The sequence below is a fragment of the Lactuca saligna genome, chromosome 6 (assembly GCF_052625555.1).
Source record: "Lactuca saligna cultivar CGN05327 chromosome 6, ASM5262555v1, whole genome shotgun sequence".
In the NCBI taxonomy this organism is placed as follows: Eukaryota; Viridiplantae; Streptophyta; class Magnoliopsida; order Asterales; family Asteraceae; genus Lactuca; species Lactuca saligna.
Genome location: NC_136422.1, coordinates 148,825,668 through 148,838,234, shown reverse-complemented (window position 1 = coordinate 148,838,234; position 12,567 = coordinate 148,825,668). Strand labels below are relative to the sequence as shown.

The following is a 12,567-nucleotide window of genomic DNA, read 5'->3' as shown; positions in this document are numbered from 1 at the left end:
GATATGGCAAACGAGCTGGATTTGTGTCAGGAGGAGTTATTAATGTTGAAAATACTGACGTTTCTGTTACATGTGCAGGTAAAGTAGCAGAGGATGAGAACAAGGAGAGTTCTTCTGAACAAACAAACGACCCCTTGAACTCTAAATATGTTGCTTCTAATCAACCTGCCGTTGGTAAATACAGGCCACCATTTCAAGCTAAACAGAGTACATGTGGCAAGTGTGCATGTGGGAACAATAAGAAACAAGGCAAAGCTACGCCACCAGGGGCAGGAAGAGATAACTTCACAGTGAAGAAAAAGACTTGTTTTCACTGTGGAACACCTGGACACATTGCCAAAAATTGTCCAAATCGCGCATACGTTCCCTACTATGCTCAAGGATGGAAAAACGCGCCAAGTGGGAGATACTTCAAAAGAAACCCCTCAAGGTCACGTTCAGATAACGCCGACTGGAATGCCATGAAGGCCAAGAATTCAACTCCCAAGGCCAAGCATCCGAATCCCAAGGGAAAGAAGGATATGTCAGCCAACAAGCCCAATCCAAGAGATGATCCAGTAAAACAAAGACCGGTTAGGTCAAAGTCATCTCAACGGCCGACATCAAGATCAAAAGCAAGCACTGAGCCACCCATCAGATCGAAAAAGAAATGGGTTAAACCCAACTACAAATGGGTTCCGAAGGCTCAATCTCCCAAATCTTCTAATGATTCTAATATTTCTATATCTTCTGTTTGTGATAAATAGGATATGTCATGGGAGAGAGTACCATGAAAAGATGACAAAGGTCGACCCAGTTTCAAAATGGATTGGGTTCCAAAGACCAACTGATCCCGCTCTGTGCTAGAGCAGCTATGGAGGCATATCATCAGACTTCGATTTGTTGGTAGTGGCTGCTCCTGGCATATGATTGGGGATATCTCTCAACTGTACAACACTCAGAACATTATTTGAGAGTATGTGTCCTTTGCAGGAAGGGAAGAAAGGAAGAGATCACAAATGGGGTTAGTGCTTAACGATGTGAAGAATTTTTGGATCTGTTCTGAGATTACGCGTGCTGTTCTCAGACCTTCTGGATGCAAATTCAATCGGTGACTTATGGTTTGAATTTTCTTCTCTATACTCCTGAGTTTTTCTTAAGCTGATTCGCTTTAAAGACTAATTTTCATTTTAGGATAGTTTAAATTTGCGCATTTATTTTCGTTTCTCTCCTATGCACAAATTTAGGGGAGAAATAAAAACAAAATAAAAACAAAACAAAAATTTTAAAATTTTAAAAAATCCAAAAACATTACAAAATCAGAAAATCCAAAAAATATGTTGGTTATGATATGTGATTGAGGGAGATGTTCTGGGAAGTGATATGATAATATGATAACAGGCAACCTGAGTCTGCGTAACGTACCCAAAGTTGAAGGGTCTATGCTATGGTTTGATGCGTCGGTAGGCACGAAATTTTTTAAATGGACATGACTAGGCAGAGCTGAACTTAGGAAATTTATAGACTTGACAAATCTTGACCTAGTTAGATTCATTCAGCCTGACAATACGACGCTCTGATAGGTTGAGCAGGGAGATATATATGGGAATCTACTCGTCACATTAAATGAACCCGTACTTGGAACCGTGGTTTAACTTTTTCTCGATGTGCGGATTTTGTCATTAATTCCGGTTGGATGGGGCGACTGGTAAATTCCGATAAATTAGGTTTGTAGAATATCATTTTCTTTCTTTCCGTCTGTTAGTCATATGTTGTCTCCTTTGCGTGACTTCCAATCTGACCTGGTACACAACATATGCAACTCTATTTCTCTACATGTTATATATGCAACTCTTATCTGTTAGCCATATGATGTCTCCTTTGCGTGACTTCTAATCCGACCTGGTACACAGCATATGTAACCTTCTACTTCTAAACCCCTCTGAGGTAATAAGTAATAGAATTCTGAATCTATCCTCTCTCTAAATGGTTGTCTGCTCACCCAGTGTAAGGAGTACTCTGGAAGTTCTTGATGGCTGGGGCATATCAGGAAGCGGGAAACACGTTCTAGTACACTTAAAATTGAACACTCAAAGATTGTCTATAGATCTCGCTGCTCAATTTAGGTGGACAACAATATCCCTGGTCGTCGTCAGATGAATGGTCCTTAAGATATAATATCTAAGAAATTAGGATCAGATATAATTTTTAGGAACTTAAGTTCACTTTGTCTTGTAACAAATAGTGTGTCCTAAATTTGTCACAAATTTTCGTGTTTAAGTGGACCACAATACCGACGATCGACCAGACAAAGATGCGAATATGAAAGGTATCGACAAGTGGATTAAGGTTGTCTAACAACTTTGATCCCAAATCATTCTTAAAGTTAGATATCATTTTATTTTTGTTAAATTTGTTCATAGTTTCTTCTAATTTAAATATTAGGGGAGAAATAAAAAAAATCAGAAAATAAAATTTAAAAAAAAAAACAAATAGTGTTATTTCTGTTTTATTTCTTTTTCAAAAAATATGAAAAATCCAAAAATACTTTTGTTTCTGTTTTAATTTGTGTGCTAAGTTTTCTTTTAGTTTTGTTTTGTCTTGAAAAGTGATTTCAGGTATAGATAAGACTCATGGAGTTTGTGTTGAAGATTTCTGAGCCAAAGGCTTCGTCCGTGAGCATCGAAGAATTCTCATTCGAAGGAGCAAGAAATGAAGATCATTCTTTCAACATTCAATCCTTCAACCCCAGAAGCAAGGTGAAGCAGAAATCGAAGATTATGTGACGGATTGCATTGAAGCCTCCTCAATCAGTCTGCTGCTATCGTTGTACCTGCTGAAGTGATCCAGAAGATTTGTTATCTCTGAAGATTCTCAAGCTGAAAGCGCTATCTTTCAAGAATCAGTACATCAAGCCTCCTCACCCAACGTGCGTTCAATGCCAAATTCTGAAGAAAAACCCAACTGCTCAAGATGAAGACATTCATTGAAAAAATTGAAGATTAATGTTGAAGCCAAGTTTCCAATGAAGATTATCAAGAAAGCCAGCTGCTTTTTAGGGGGAGCTTGTTGGGTCAATTAAGAAAAGAAAGCTATAAACCAAGGGGGAGATTGTTGGGTCAAAATATGGTTTATACTTTGCTTTTCTAGGCAATTGTATTTTCCTGTAATATTTATGAGTTTATAGTCATGTTTACGGCTGAGTTTATGGTCGTAAACACCTTACGGCCGTAAACTCATTTACGACCCATTTGTTTCCGGCCCATGTTCCCCTAGTATAAATATAGGTATTAGGGTGTGAGGAATTGATTGATGAACCCTAGAGAGTTTACAGCCAGAGAGAAACAAGAGCTTTTATGTGTGTGTGAATATTTTGTATCCGGATCTTCATTCATATCAATACATACAAAGATTCATATTATTCTTCTTCTCATTCTCTTCTATTTGATCTGATATCATCCGTTTGATTGGGATTCCGCACCATCAAACGGATCTGATTGATACACAGGCATTTTAGGGACTTACAGAAAGTATTCTGCTTTTGTTTAGCCACAGAAGATGGTGGCAAAGATTAGCATGTTGTGTGTGAGTTTGTGGACTGGTGGTGTAAGAGGGACGGTTGAGGATGGTGGTGTTGGCAAACCTTAAAAGATTCCAAAAGTGAAATTAAGGAAAAATAAAAAGACATTTAGGTTTCTTAGATTGTATGGGAATCCAAAAGAACATAAGAGGAATGGGCATACAATGGTTTGAATCAATTAGGGCTTCTTATGGTTAGAGAGATAGATCGAACCTGAAGAGATGTACCGTGGATGAAAATCGAACTGTCTATTCTTGAAGATGCACAACAAACAAACATAAAAATGTTAGATTTGTAAAATAAGAGAACAAAGCCACATGGATCTTTCAATGACAACACAATAAACCTCTTGGTTCTTCTATTGTGGCGGATGTGGGTGGCAAAAATTGGAAAAGACATCGAGAGTAAGAGAGTAGATGCAACTTCTACGAGAATTGGTGGTACGATGGTGTTAGGGCTTATAGAGTGAGTAGGCGGTGGTGGTTAGGTTCCTTACAGATTTGAGGACATGGGTCGTGAATATCCTACGAATGGAGTCAATATTTCTGAATCTTCCTCTTCAAGTCACCGGTACACAACAACATAAGCCTACTGGTGCTAAGTTGGTGCAAGCAGTTGATGATGGTGGTGACGGCTAAAGTTGAGACCTCGGATGCAATTGTTTCTATTTGCTTGGCCTATGTTACAGCCCATTTCTTCAAACGATGGTGAATAAGGCGTCTAGGTTTCTTCTCAAGAGAGGACAAAAAAGTTAGTTTTAAACTACAAATTGGTTGAAAAAGGCCTGGTCAAGATAAGAACAGATAATTGCTGAAATGTTTGCCGAGAGATTCAAACAAAAACTCGATTGCTAGGGAGGGGGCTGGGTCAAAAGTCATCAAGATTTAAGGATAATTATGCTTTCAATAATTGTATTTGGTGGTTTATAACTTGTACCTCAGCTTGACTTATTCAAACGATAATAGACGGACTTTTTCTGGACGAATAAATTCATTGTATATATTGCATAAGGTTTTGTACCTGTTAAAATTCAGCAAAACATGCTAAATGTTTATTAAGGCATAAAGATATAGGAAAAAGTTAAATAGAAAACCATAATTTTTGGTTCTTCAAGGAACCAAATCTTTTTTTCAATTTCTAGAGCTTATTCTTTATCGAAAAAAACATCTAAAAATATCTAAATTCATATATTAACATTGTGAATGTGAAAAATATTTTTCGGATTCACCGTGTGAATCCGGATTCACGTTGTGAATTTTCAAAGATTCACATTGTGAATTCGACGTAAGAAAAAAAAATCGAATTTGATATCATTGGAAAAAGGATAAAAAATTATGAATTTATGTATTTTTAGTTTTTTTTTTTATAAAAAATAAGTTGTAAAAGTTGAAAAAAAGATTGGTTTCTCGGTTCCTTGGTTAATTATGGTTCTCTATTGAACCTCACCCTATATATATATATATATATATATATATATATATATATATATATATATATATATATATATATATATATATATATATATATATATATATATATATATATAAAAGTCGATGTTCATTTGAAACCATGCTAATTTTGTAAGACCGTGAGACCAAATCTAAAAATAATTTTAAAATACAAATAAAAATGAAAAATCCAAAAATTCTTTTTTTAATTATTATCTTCGAAACTTTATTTAACTAAAAAAAATTAAAAAAAACTTACCGTTTTTTAAAAAAAAAACGTGAAATACTTTAATAGAATATTACACTGTATATTTCTAATATGATTTTTAGATTTTTTAGAATATTCTACTAGATTTGCCAGATATGTAGAATATTCTAAATATTCTACTAAAATATGTAAAAAATATAATTTATTTGTATTTATTTTTTATTTTTTTTATTTAATATTTTTTTTGGGAAATTATATATTCCGAAAACAATATTGGAAAAAAAATTTCGAAAATTTTCAATTATTTTGCATTTTAAAAATGTTTTTGTTTTATCTACAAATGAGTGGCTAGAATTGTATCTCATGGTCTCACAAAATTAGGTCGTCTCACAAGAAAGATAGATAAGGAGAGAGAGAGGTATGTTCAAATGAGAGCATTTACTAATGAGAAATTAAATATCCTCATATTTTTCTTCCTATAAATACTCCTACCCAATTAAATGATGACATGTGTATTTTATCATACCAAAATATCATTAAATGAGCATTAAATGTGACATATATCACTATCAAATTGGGTAGAAAAATTTGTAAGAATAAAAAATAGGAGGATATTTAATTTCTCTTTACTAATTTGAAAATAGGGTAAATTACACGAATCGTCCCTCGTGCAAGTGCCAAAATGCACGTTCAGTCCCTATTTTCAAAAATTAACTCGGACCGTCCCTGAATAAACGTTTTTTTTACTCTGACCGTCCCTACAAACATAAAATGACTATTTTACCCTTAATAATTTCTTTTTCAATTTTATTTATTTATATATCACTTTTAAATTAAAAAGAAAATTAAAAAAAAAAAACATATTGACACAAACCCGCCCATCCCTCCCTTTCCCAGATTCGCATCCTTTTCATTCACACCCATTCGTCTTCATCTCCATCGATCAAACAACCTCCCCTTCCGGCGACCCCTGAACCTCTCACTACCACCGCCTAATATGTTCGCCGGCAACCCTGAAGCCACTCCGGTGAGATCATGAAACCGAAGGTTCTACTTCTACCTCCAGCCACCATCCGATTTGGAAACCTTCACCATCTAAAACCAAATTTATATATGACACTCATGCCAGAACAAGATTTGCAGGTTCCTAATGCATCATCGCCGCCCATCTACTTGTCGATTTCATACCGAAAATGATGATTTCACTAGATTTGAAGGGTTTGGTTTCATAAAAACCCCAAATTGACCCCCCACTGGAATTGAATCAAGAAAAATCCCAAAAGCTGATTGTTTCAGAATTTGATGCTTTACTCGAGTTTCCAGCACATCGAAGACGAAAAAAGAACATCCCTTATTTTGTCGACTGTGATGGGGAAGACGATGAACACAGTACAACTGGTGAGGTGAGGGTAAATGGCGATGGTTAGCGGTGGTGCTCCATTACCAGAAGTGGTGCAGATTACAGGTTATGGTGGTGGTTAAGTGTGATGGTTTCAATAGATTTGAAGTTTTTTTTTTTTTGGACTGGTTTTCAAAATTGAGTTTAAGGTTTGATTTCTAGGTTTTGTTTGGATTTTGATTTATTTGAGATTTGAATTTCATTTGGATTTGATTTCATTGGTTAGTGGTGGTGCTTTGCCGGTGGTTGTTAAAGGTGGACAATGATGCCGACTAGTGGTAGATTGTAGGTGGTGGGTTTGCATATTTCCGATGGTGGCGTAGATTTCTAGTGTGGTGGTAGTGATTAAGTGTTCTTCAACAGGTGTGTGTGTGCCTGAGAGAGAGAGAGAGAGAGAGAGAGAGAGAGAGAGAGAGAGAGAGAGAGAGAGAGAGAGAGAGAGAGAGAGAGAGAGAGAGAGAGAGAGAGAGATTTCCTGATAAAAATAATTTTTAATAATAATAATAATAATAATAATAATAAATGTAAAAATAAATGAAAAAGAAATTAAAAAGGGCATTATAGTCATTTCATGTCTTACAAGGGATGAAACGTGCAAATTCAAACTAACAAGGGATGAAGCGTGAAACTTTTTACGATATGAAGGACGGTCCGAGTTAATTTTTGAAAATAGGGACTGAACGTGCATTTTGGCACTTGCACGAGGGACGATTCGTGTAATTTACCCTTGAAAATATTTGAGAACATTTATTAGCCTGCACTAAACAAAATCGTTATTCATTAATCCCAACCCACCCACCCCTGCTACGAATATGAAATCATATATCTTTTTATTCAGTTGCACCACCACTGAGAACACAACACCACTGTCGGAGTTGCCGGACCTTTGTCGGAATCACCGGACAGTCATCGGTATCACTGAAAACGGCATCGTAATCACCAAACGTTATCTCTTTACTTTCTCTAGATCTGGTTGTTCACAACCTTCCTCCCTCGTTCACCACATCCGTCCACCTCTACTCCTCCCACCGTCAGAAACCATGTCCATCTATCTATTTTCTCCGGCGAGGAGGTTTCTCGATCTGGTTTACACTGCAATCGCATGCTTAGGAATTTAGGGTTTTAGATTATCGATTAGGGGATATTAAATCACCGACCACCTGAACCTCGATTTCTTCATTTCGAAAGCGTAGATGGGTACAATTAATGAAACGATGGTAGTGGAGATAGAAAATCAACAATTAGAGGAAGAGGAATAGTGAAGCGGAAGTCGATATTCATGAAGGTGAGGTGTTGCACTTGCGAGGAAAAAGCCATAACATAAGTTATGGTGTTTTTGATGTAGAAGGGTGCTGAACCTCAAACAGAGAGTGACTTAGCTGACCTTGATGTTATCTATGCTCTCAAGGAGTCTGATGGACTTGAAGTCAATGTAATCTCTCTATACTTACTGCATTTATATAACCACACCAAGTTTAGTTCTAATTCAGAATTTGGTTTCTTACTCTAATAGTTTATTGATAATCATGCTTCAAAGTAGGTAATTTCTGTTGAAATTTATGCTCTTTTCGGACATCTTTGCCCTTATTATTGTTGTTTTTTTACTTGTTTGATCAACTGGAACTAGTAGTATCAGATGCTCATATGGATGTATTCCATCAGCAACTACATAGTGAACAGAAACAAGCTATTATTGAAAAGGAGCAACTCCTACATTCATATATTGATGTCACCATGTATGCTTTTCATCTGATACATGACAACTTATAACTGTGAACTATTGAGCCTCATTTTCTATGATGTGAATCAATGATCAGAAACTTATATTACGGGGAGTTAGATGAAGACCATGAAGATGCTAAAGAGACTGTTCCTACTTTTCAAATAGGACAAACTAGTATACATCTAGACTCATTTGATGTAACACATATGCATTCATTTGGGAAGCCTTTAGAATAGGTGACACCCTTTGGGAAAAGAAAAGACAACTTTGTAGTACACTCAAACTTTAACACCCTACCCACAGTTCATGAAATTAAAATGGAAAACGGAGAAGGTGGTTCTGAAGATGATGTGATCAAAAGGGTACAACCAATTAAACGTAGTTCTCGCCTGCGGCCTGATGTTTTCGCCTGCAGCCGGGGGTGTGATAGTAAAGTAGTTATATACGGTGAAAACATACTTTTGCTTTAAAAGTACATTGAGTCAAACCTGCGAACTCACCAACATTATGTTGATGCTTTTTCAAAATGCATGTATTCTTAGGAAACTAAGAAACTGGAAATCATACATAGGAAAACAATCATGTGATTACTGTTTATCTATCATTTTGTCATATTTTCATAGTTGCCTAACTACTAAGGCATACTCCGTATTTTAGATTATCAAGTACTACTAGATAAGGAATGTTGTAATTTCCATTTTTCATTAATAAAAGTTTGTATATTATGTTATGTTGAATTTTTCTATGTATGCAAATGACTATGATTCATGATGTCGTCTCACCGCCCGGTGTTTCCACCGTCGGCTAGGGGTGTGACGGTGGGCTTCGGAAAGCATTTGTGGTCTCAAATAAGGCCCACTTGCTTGTTTTGATAATTACTTCGCTTGGTTTTTGTGCTTGTAATCGTGATTCAACTTTATTGTGAGACGTATAAGTGCACGTCGAAGTATTTTTTCCTTATATGTTGATGACATGATTATTACTAGTGATGATCATGATGACATAGTCTTTGAAGCATAATTTGGCCTACCGATTTGCTATGTAAGACTTAGGATTACTACGTTATGTATTAGGGATTGAAGTTGCTCAATCTCATGTGAAGTATATCTCATATTTGTTTGAATGCGCTAGGCTCTCGGATAACCGTACAGTTGATACTCCTCTAGAGAGTAATGCAAAGTATTCTCGAACTGATGGTGTCCCCTTATCATATCTGAGCATTTATCATACTATTGTGGGAAGTTTGGTTTATCTTACTTTCACTAGGCTAGATATTTTTCTCATGTAGTTTATGTGGTTAGTCAATTTGTCACTGCTCCTAGTGTTCATTAGAGAACTATTCTTCCTATTTTGAGATATCTTCGTGGTACTTAGTTTCTGTAGCTTTGTGTTTCCTTCCACAACATCTCTTGAGCTGCGTGCATATAGTGATGCTCATTAGGATAGTGTTGTTTATGATTGCAAGTCCACTATTGGTATTGTATTGTTAGTGGAGATTCGTTGAGTTCGTGGAAGAATAAAAAACATGATGTTGTCTCTCAATCACCTATAGAATCTATGTATCGAGCTATGGTTGTTGTTACTTGTGAGATTGTTTGGTTGCGATGACTTCTTGCAGATATGAGTGCTTATATTTCTCAATTTGCCCTTTTGCACTGTGACAATGAGAGTGCGATAATGATTGCCAAGAATTCAATGTTCCATAAGCGAACTAAGCATATTTAAATTGATTGTCATTTCACTTGTCACTACATTCAACATGGGACCATTTCTCTATCTTATGTTCCATCCACTTGGAGATTGCTAATATATTTGTGAAAGCCTTGATTGATCCTCAATTTTATTTTCTCTCCGACAAACTTTCAATACTTATTGTGTCGTATTATGAGTTTGAGGGGATGTTAATCTAAGAAATCTATTAGGCCCTTTTTGGTATGGGCCAATGTTTTATCATTCCATAAACTAGGTTTACTTAATTACTTAATTAGCTTCCTTTCATTTCATTGTAATTGAACTTATTACTTAATAGCTACCGTTTCATTGTAATTGTATTTTTTTTCATAACAATAGAAACCTTATTTTGTCTGTATTTTTCGTTAGTTTAAACTGTACCTTGACATCCCCGTGTTCGATAGTAAACATTGTAATGCCCGCCCTGACGACATACGAAGTCGTAGCCGGCGTTTTAATGACCCGTGGCTGTGAGGCCGTGACACTATAAAAGAAAGCAATATCCAAGTCTCTCTTTCAAAACTTATAGCAAAGATGTCGATGTCTTCTTCCATTATTAATCATGTCGACCAAGAAGCTACAAATATGGAAGTACCACGGGCAGAAGCGGAAGAAGCAGCCGACAATGGCGCCATGGCGTTTTTGCCCAATTGCATCCTTAATCTACTGGATTCTATCCGCGGCCTATTGATCGATTATTACCCTCAAACATTTGGCGCTGTAGACATGCCCCCATCCCCAATCAGCTTTATAATTACTAGTTTGTATGCTTTTGCGGAAATGAAGTCGCAGGGATCTGATTTCCCTTTTACAACGCACCCTGGGTTCGTTAATGTAGCCCTTATCTGTCTCATCTTATATGGCCTGGCTTCTGCATCAGAGCATTTCATTTCTGCCATATTTCCCGGTTCGTTTTATGCCATCATTGTACGACTGGTAAGGATTGGTTGTTTGTGCACTATGGTGATATGTTTGGCATCTTTATTTTGTTTTTGATATTTCCATACTTGTTCCTTGATTTAACTCAACCTTGCCTGATCATGTGTAATTAGATTGCTCTTTCCTGATGTATTATAGGTTTCCACATGAACCATCAGGTCTTTGATTCTGTAGATTGCCTTATGGCTTGCATTGTGATTTATGTGAATGATGTTCTTGGTTTTTTTTGTTATGGAGCTTTTAGATGTTGTATACCTGAAGAGCTTTTTGTATTTTGTTTAAATGCTGCTAACTTAATGTAGGGCTGGAGAATATGGGTAGAGCTGGTCTGCACTTCCTTTGAATACTGTCTTGTCTTGGATCTAATCGTAGTCCACTAATAGAGTGGCCTAGAGTTGCTCTTTCTTATTGTGATTTTCCCATGAGGAATTAAAGAAATATGTAGAAAAGCGAATGCCACAACATAAAGATTCCCAAAATCTAGTTGGCTTCTTGACCAGATCATTAATGTTAGATAGGAGAGTCATGGAGCAGAGTTGATCAAGGATTATCAAAATCATTTTGCTGGGATGAGTGAGAGTGAACTTTTGGCATTTCCAAAAGAAGAAAAATAGTTTCTATCCATGAAACTTTAAATTGTTGTAAAGACTAAATTTCTCGTTGTAATATCATCCAACTATTATCACGTTATTATTACATATTTTATAAATATTTATAAAAAAAATACCAAAATTGTAATAAAGATGTATGTTTTCTAAAGTAGCTATCGTATTTTGGTTGATGAACTATGAAATTTGGATGTTTGAAATATATTTTGAAACATATGTTTTTTTTTTAAATTGTATGTAAAATGGGATGGACATTGGATGAATGGATAGAACCGATCAGTTCCATGTCGAATTGGATTGGTTTGATTCATTTGGACGTGGTTAATTGGGTTGGATCATTTGGCAATATCCAATATCTAGTGTATAATTGGATTGGATTGATTGTATAAAAACCACCCATTGATGAACAATTCTACTTACTGTTGATGCATTAGAAACTCTAACCACCCCTTCCTTGTCTTCCTCCCTTTGTGATTATTGTTTCTTTTAAAGCTTCAATTGATTACCTAAATGTGTACTTCTAGTTTTCTATCACAAACACTAGTCTAATATACTTATTATGGTAAAGTTTTAGAGTGCATCATCTCTACTCTATCTTGGACTATAACTATACGTAGAGGTGTATATTAGACCCGAGTCCTCAGGCCAGGATAGGCTTGGCATTACTTTGAACGGTCAACGAGTGGGCCATTAGGCTTCATTGGGTTAATTTTCAGGAGTATTCAAGGCTTTTTGTGGGGAAGCCTAACATATACTTGCCTTCGGCCAGATAGGGGGCTTTTACATGATTTCTTAAGAGTGTAAATTCTTTTAAACTATGTAATTATAGTTGTTCGCTCCAAGGATATATTTATTTTATTTTGGCATTTGCTAGGGTTAGGTTTGTTAATGTGATTAATTGATCATCGTCCATGGAGGTGATGAATTCTTTATTTATACTGATAGTTGTAAC

General features: G+C 35.9%; 1 long non-coding RNA gene across 1 annotated transcript; it reads left to right on the top strand.

The window, feature by feature from the left end:
- Positions 1–7,407: 7,407 nt before the first annotated feature.
- On the top strand, positions 7,408–9,067 carry LOC144999923 (uncharacterized). Its single transcript, XR_013661048.1, has 2 exons — positions 7,408–8,350; positions 8,432–9,067. It is a non-coding gene; the product is annotated as an uncharacterized LOC144999923 (long non-coding RNA).
- Positions 9,068–12,567: the final 3,500 nt, after the last annotated feature.